General features: G+C 42.0%; 1 pseudogene; it reads right to left on the reverse strand.

Moving 5' to 3' along the window:
- Positions 1 to 2,150: 2,150 nt before the first annotated feature.
- On the reverse strand, positions 2,151 to 2,495 carry LOC102440635 (annotated as a pseudogene).
- Between the last annotated feature and the right edge of the window lie 4,875 nt (positions 2,496 to 7,370).

A 7,370-nucleotide genomic window follows, 5' to 3' on the forward strand; every position in this document is an offset into this window, starting at 1 on the left:
TGAACCAGCAACCCAGGGATGTGTCCTTGACCGGAACCAAACCTGGGACTCTTCAATCCCGTAAGTCAATGCTGTATCCACTGAGCCAAACTGGCCAGGGCTTTGGGATATTTCTTGAGGGAAAAAACCATTTTTAAAAAAATCTTTCTGTAATTCTCTTATTTGATTATTTGACCTTGTAGAAGATGTCCTACTTATCTTTTAACATTTCTGTGTATTTATTTTTTGCCCAACTTTCTACGAAATTTCCTCAAATTAGCCAACTAACTATAGAAACACAAATTTCAGTTATCTATATGTTAATTCCTAAGAGCTCTTGTCCTTTTTTCATAGCATCTCTCCCTATATTTTGAGACATGGTATTCTCTCTGGGGATATTAATTCTAGATTAAAGGAATTTTTCCCCCTCTGCTTCCTGTAACGTCTGCCTGCTTTCAGAATGCTTTCCCCCTCTGTGTTTTGGCCCCAACTTTCATTTTGTAGATTTTCCTTAAATGCTTGCTTATTCTTGGCTGTTTATTAAGAGCAAATATTAAGAGTAAGGAACAAAAAATCAGATATATGGACAGGGATTGTCAGCTGTTGATTTTTCTTTAAAGTGATGAAGCAGCAACGGTCTTTTTGTTGGAAGAAACCCTCCAATGTCAATATGTGTGCATTCAGATTCTCCAGAGAATAATTCCACCAGCCTTGCCTGGGATAAGCTGAGTATTCTGGAAGCAGGATGGAGGAAGGGGACTTGGGTCCCATGGGGAGCAAGTATACTCTTCCTTACCTCCCACCACCTCTTGCAGCATTTTCAGATCTGAATCATATCACTCTTTTTCATTGTGCCTGTTGTTATGTGAGTTTCTGATCTCCCTGGCTTAACTTCTTTGCCTTTTTGTTTGTTTGTTTGTTTGTTTTAAGAGTGATTAGATGCAGGGGATTCTGGAAAGGGAGAAACAAAAGTGACTCCAGAGTTTTGGCTTGAGTGTCTGGGAAGGTGAGAAAGTCATTTATTAATCTGTGTAGGAAGGTAGCGGGATTGGTTTTGAGAACAAGATATGAGTTGAACCGAGGATACTTCTTGAAGGAGATGAGATATGAGAAAGCACTCCATAAACAACAAAAGGAAATGGTGTAAAAAGGCATGAAGGCAGAAAGAAGGCCATCGATAAATGTGTCTGCTTGCAGAGGAGCAAAAAGAGAGAAGGAATCTATTGAAATGGAGAAAAGTTGAGGACCATCTCAAAGGAAAGACACATAGATTTGAATTCAACCTGTTGTGCCTGAAGACCACTGCTTAAAGGTTAGGTTAAAGATTATATCAGTGTCTTTGCTCAGGATGGAGCATGTGGGCAGACAGCAGGGAGGCACCTTTCTCTCAGTTGACACCCCGAAGAGATCCAATTGTGACAAAAAATAAGTAGAACAAAATACTACTCTTGGATATTCAGTCCTATCCCTCAGCTTCTTTGGATAATAAACCTCTTCATTGGCAATTGGGGCAGATGGGGAGGGGAGCTGGGGTCCCAAGGTCCATCCCTTTGTATCTGATTTGCATCCTCTTTTCCACTCCACCCCTCACCCTTCCCTTCAGCAGGAGCCTCCCAGGGATACGGGTGGGAAATGGCCTATTTGGTGGAACCCCTCTGAACATCCTTTAGGATATAAATCATCACTTCCTGCTCTCTGCTTCCCATCATCCAAGTAGTCAGTTAAATGTCTTGTCTGCTCTTGTCTCTGCTGCTGTATATTGTTTTGTTCCTTTAAAAAGTTAGGTGTCCTGTCACTTTGGTAGGATTTTTGGAGGGAGAAGTGATGCAGGCATGTGACTTATCTGCCATGTCCAACTGCAAGTTCACTTTTTTTTGCCAAAGTCCAGTAGAAGATGATAAAAAAAAAAATACTGTAGAAGCAGTAATAGTGCCAGACCTAAATTGTTAAAAAATTATTGAAAATTTTCATTTTCTAAGGGTGCAAATTCAGTCCAGTATTTATGGATTAGTCAAAGAGAATACATATGATTTGTTATATGATAGGTTTGCTGTTAAACATACCTGTACCTCTGCATGTATCTGCACGCTCACTCATTCACATTTTTCCATCTTGTCTTTCTCACTATCGCACAGAAAATTAAATACGCTTTGTTCTTTTTTTTTAAAAAAATAAATTAACCCATTTATTATAGGCTCGCAATGTTTCAAACTGTGGAGCTGCTACTGGTCTTTCAATTCCTTCAGTCTTCTGATGGCTGACTTTACTGTGATGGCAGAAGTGGTGCTGTAGGTGCAGGCACCACCAGCGACTGTTTTCATGCAGGAACCACAGTACTAGATCCCCACGGCTCGCCTCTTCATCTTTGTGTTGCCACAGAAGGAGCAGGTGTACTTGGCGTGCTGGCTGATTTCAATTTTCTTCACCATTTTCCTGAGGGAGGCGCCATAACGGGTCCCCTATTTACCGACGATTCCCACCTTCTTGGTGCGTTTAGCCATGTCGCCCGAGAACTAGGTCGGACACCGAGAGCTGTTTTTTTGTTGTTTTTTTAAAATAAATCTCTTGACACAGATTTTTCACTCAGTGGATGCTTGCCAACCTCACTTCAGTTTAACAACTCTCTGCTGGGTGGAACAAAGGGAAGATGTCTCTGACAACTTGGAACTTGGAAATCCTGCGGTGCTTCCTCTGCTCCGTGCTGTTCTGTGGGGTGTGGTGGGAACAAGTCTGAGAATCCTAGTTCTGATTAGCCATGAATGAGGCGGTTCTGAGGAGGAATCCAGCAGACACCAGGCTATAGGTTTCATTTTGGCTGCTTAGGGAGTGCTTGGTGGCCACAGGGGGGGAGTGATGGGAAGGAGGGGGAAACGGGCGAATAAGCAAGGCTCTGAAAATAGGGTGTCATGGGGGTTGGTACAGGAGATGGGACTGGTCTCAGGCTGCTTTACCAGTGTCACTCAGTGCTTCTGTGACCCCTTTGGAATTTCCCCATGACCTCACCTCCCCAGGGATTGTAGCCAAAAGAATGAGAACCCCGGGCTGCCTCTAGCAAAGTACCCTTCATATACCCACAGCACTAAGAGCTTCTTAAAGTTCAGCATAAAGGAGCAGAGAAAAGCTACCTATAACCTGCCTGGTTTTTAAAGACCTTGGGCCAGTGTGATAGTTTCCATGTTTACTTTTCTGGAAGTGGAGGAACTGGAGAGAGAAGGAAGTGAGCTAATAATCAGCTTTTCAACACAGTGCTGACTTTGGCGTTTTTTGGTACAGTACTTTGCCAGGCCCTTGACATTCATTTAAAGAAAAACACACATTTCTTCTTGAACATCTGTGCAAAATCAGATAGGGTGGAGGGTTTAGAGCCCAGTGAGAATATGGGATAAGTTAGCACATTTCTGAAAGCCGGAGTGAGGGACCCCAGATTCACTCTATTGTATTTATTATTACAACGGCATCACCGACAGCCGCCCAATAACGAAGGCAGGCCGACAGATTGTGCCAAAAAGATGCATTTGCAGTGCTGCATAATCACACCGTGAAAATGTGCAGTAGATTAGTGGGGAAGTCCGCATTCTGGTTGCTCATAAGTAAAAGCAGTTAAGGATGCCTGCCATTCTGACGTTTTAGCTCTAAAGTTGGATATGCATGTTAAAAAAAAGCAAAACCCAATTCACTCTATCAGCTCTTTCAACTTCAGCATCATTGCATTGCATTTTAGTCTCCTGCCTTGCACTAAGCTGGGAAATCTCAGGTCTAAATAGGTCATTTGTTCTTGCTTTCTGCCCTTGCAAAGCAGGAGAGGCATTTTATGGGCAGTTGGCATAAGTAAATAGTCAATGGCAAATTGTTCCATGGTTTGCTTAAATTTCAGGTGGTACTTATGAAAATTCCTTAGAGGAGGAGTTTTCTGTATTTCAGGATATCAATCATCCTGGGTAAAATTTCTTCACGTTTTGATTTTCATGTACTCTAGGTTTTGTCTCTCAACTTGGAGTCTTTGGATTCGTAAGGGGTTTGCAACCTGGGAATGCAGGCTTTCTAAAAGCCTATACAAGAGTCCCTCAGTCATGGATTGCTGCAAGTGGTCATGGGAGGGGGCGGGGCATCAATAAGTCCCTGCAAATCAAGGAAAACTTTGAAGTGTTTGGCTTGGCCAGATTTTTGTCACCTGGGTGTGATAACAGGCACTCTCATGCTGATCAGAGGACTTATTGATCAGTCACTACCTGTGCCTTCAATGAACAAAAGGAAAGTAGAGTTAGTTGTTTCATTTTTTTAAAAATATATTTTTAATTGATTTCAGAGAAGAAGGGAGAGATAGAAACATCAATGATAAGAGAGAATCATTGATTGGCTGCCTCTTGCACGCCCCCTACTGGGGATCGAGCCCAAAACCAGGGCATGTGCCCTGACGGGAAATCGAGCCATGTCGGGGGACTCGAACCATATGTCCTGGTTCATAGGTCGATGCTCAACCACTGAGCCACATCGTTTGGGCTAGTTGTTTAGTGTTAACTGCAGCTTGGCAGATGGGCTCTTTGACCAAGGATGGCGGTGGGGGTGTGATGTGGTGAGAGACTAGTGAAATGGACCCCGATTCAGAGGGAATAAAGCTTTGGTGACCACAGTCCCCAGGATGCACTGTTCACTTTCCTCCAGTTTGCGGTGACAAAGACTACACTCAAAGGAGAGTGTTCTCATCCCTATTTGCAGTTATTTAAGCAGAAGCCAGGGATCTGCCACAGTTGTGATCTTGGTGTGGTGATGGGAAGGACTCAGCTGGGAGTGGGTGTGTGGATTCCACCAGAGCCCTGGCTTTCTTCTTTCCAACTCCAGAATGTGTATCTCAGGTAGTAAAAATGCACAGTGAAAACTGACAGGAAATTGACCAAAATGTTAACTTGTTGACCAACTGCGCACTGTTAAGCCAAGTTACCCAACGGCTGCAATGCTTTGCAGGGATTGCCCTTCTGCTTTAACTTTGCAAAGAATCAGTGAGACTTACTCTGTTATTTGAAAGTGGGACAACATATATATTGTTTTCGTGTGTATTTGGGATGTTTTCAAGGGCCGGTGTCTTGGAGCACCTGCTGGAGCTCCTGGGATGTAGCTGGGTCTCCCATGGCCTCGGGAGTTCTGAAACACACCTGAGTGTGGTGACAGAAACTCCAGCCAGAGTTGCAAAGAAAACCCTGGGGCCGAAGCTTAGAACGTCTTATCACTGCCTGAAAGTTTCATATTTCTTCTTTTGTGCAGATTCCAAATGTTTTTGGAAGGCTTGAGAAGCGAATAAAACAACCCTTTGACAGGACTGACAGGAACGGCGGGGGGTGGGGAGCAGTGACTCATTGCATAGGAGCAGCACAGTGTTAGCTTTGGCCAAGACCGTTCTTAGAGAAAGTCTGTGAAATGACTCACTGCTCGGGACACTTGAACTCCCTGCCTGTCTCCTACCCCCCGGCCAGTTTCCCTCCTCGATTAATAAGAGCCAACACTTTTAGAGCACATACCATATATATGTCAGACATGGTTCTAAGCACTTTACATATACAGGGTGGGGCAAAAGTAGGTTTAAAAATAATAATACATGAATAAACTCTGTGCTTCACATACAACTGTAAATTTACTTTTGTTCACTCTGGTATTGTTTTCTCAAAACAACACTGAGAGGTAGGTGCTGTTACATATGAGGAAACTGAGGCACAGAGAGGTCAACCAACATGTGCATAGTCACAAAGCTGGTAATCACTAGAGCCATGATTTGACCCAGCCTGGTTACTGTGCCTTCAGCTACCACCATGCCCCTGACTGCAACCTGGGCTGATGGGCATGGGTGGGAATGGAGAAGAGCAAAACTAGTAAAATTCATTTTTTAGGTAGTAATGATAATATTTTCTTGGTTGTTGTTAAAAAGCAATTTGTTTGGGGGGAAATGATACATTCTTTTTACATTTTTTAAATTGACTTTTAGAGAGAGAGGAAGGGAGTGGGACACAATGAGAGCGAAACATCGATGTGAGCGATAAACATCCATTGGTTGTCCCTTGCATGCCTCTAATGGGGATCAAGCCCACAACCCAGGCATGTGCCCTGACCTGGAATCCAACCGTGACCTCTTGGTTCATGGGTCGACACTCAACCACTGAGCCACACCAGTTGAGCAGTACATTGTTATTACATAAAAAAAAGAAAGAAGAAATTAAAACACTCACCACTTAGAAATACAGTTGACTCTTCAACTACACAGGGGTTAGGGGTGCCAACCCCCTGCACAGTTGAAAATCTGCATAGAGCTTTTGACTCCTCAGAAATTATAATGTTAACGTTTTGTGAATTCCATCTAGAGCTTGCAAAGTCAGAAGGATGGATGGAATCTTACCATACATGTTATTTTACTTAAAGGTATAAAATAAAATTGACTTTAATTAAAGCAAAGAAAAAGAAGTTGAAGTGAGATGGAAAGAATTGCTGACTTCTTCTCCAGGAGGGAGATTAGAGATATCTTTTAGAAGCTTAATTTATAAGAAAATAGAAAAAACGTTGTGGATTGGAATAATTTCTCATTAACTACTTGTTTCAAATGGAGACATACTGACTCATTTAGAAGGTAAAAAATTTAGCACTGACCTTATACCATCTCTCTTCCCGCCAGTTCCACATTTTTATCAATTATGAATTTTACAATGGAAAGGATTATAGCATTTATATTCTGTTCTAATATCACAATTCCCATAACTCTTTTACTAGTCCTTTTTTTTTTAATGGATTCAGTACTTTTTACCATGGTTTTGCCATTTCTGACTTTCTAAAATTTTGATTCATTCTAGTTTGGCTGGATTTCATTGTCAGATTTAAGACCTGTGGGTGCTGTGTTTCCTGAATTCCTAACTGCTTTGGAATGGCTGATTCTTGCCTTTGTAGTTAAAGGACAGTTTGGCTGACTAGCAAGTCTTGGTTTACAATTTCTTGCCCTGGGATTTTCAGACATTTCTCTCCATTCTTTGTTAGCGTTGGGTATTTCTGGAGGAGAAGGCTGAGGCCAGGGTAATGCTTTTCTCTCTCACATATTACTGGCTGTTTCTATGTGATGTGCCTCTAGGATTCTTTCATTCTTTTGGAATTTGAGCTTCATCAGCCTGTCTGAGCATGGGTTGTTTTATGTCTATAGATTCAAGGCTTCTTTCTGATTTGCATCAGAAAGTTTTTCTCTATTAGCTCTTTTAATATTTTTGCACATATTAAGTATTCACTTTTCAAGAACTATCATTGCTGTGTTGTATCTCCTTTGTCTTCCAAATCTAGTATCTGTTCTTGTAATCATTTATGTGTCTTTGTTTCTGTCCATTTAATTTTGAGTGATTTACTCAGGTTTGTTTGTGTGTTCAAGT

Source organism: Myotis lucifugus, unplaced genomic scaffold (assembly GCF_000147115.1).
Source record: "Myotis lucifugus unplaced genomic scaffold, Myoluc2.0 scaffold_320, whole genome shotgun sequence".
Taxonomy (NCBI): Eukaryota; Metazoa; Chordata; class Mammalia; order Chiroptera; family Vespertilionidae; genus Myotis; species Myotis lucifugus.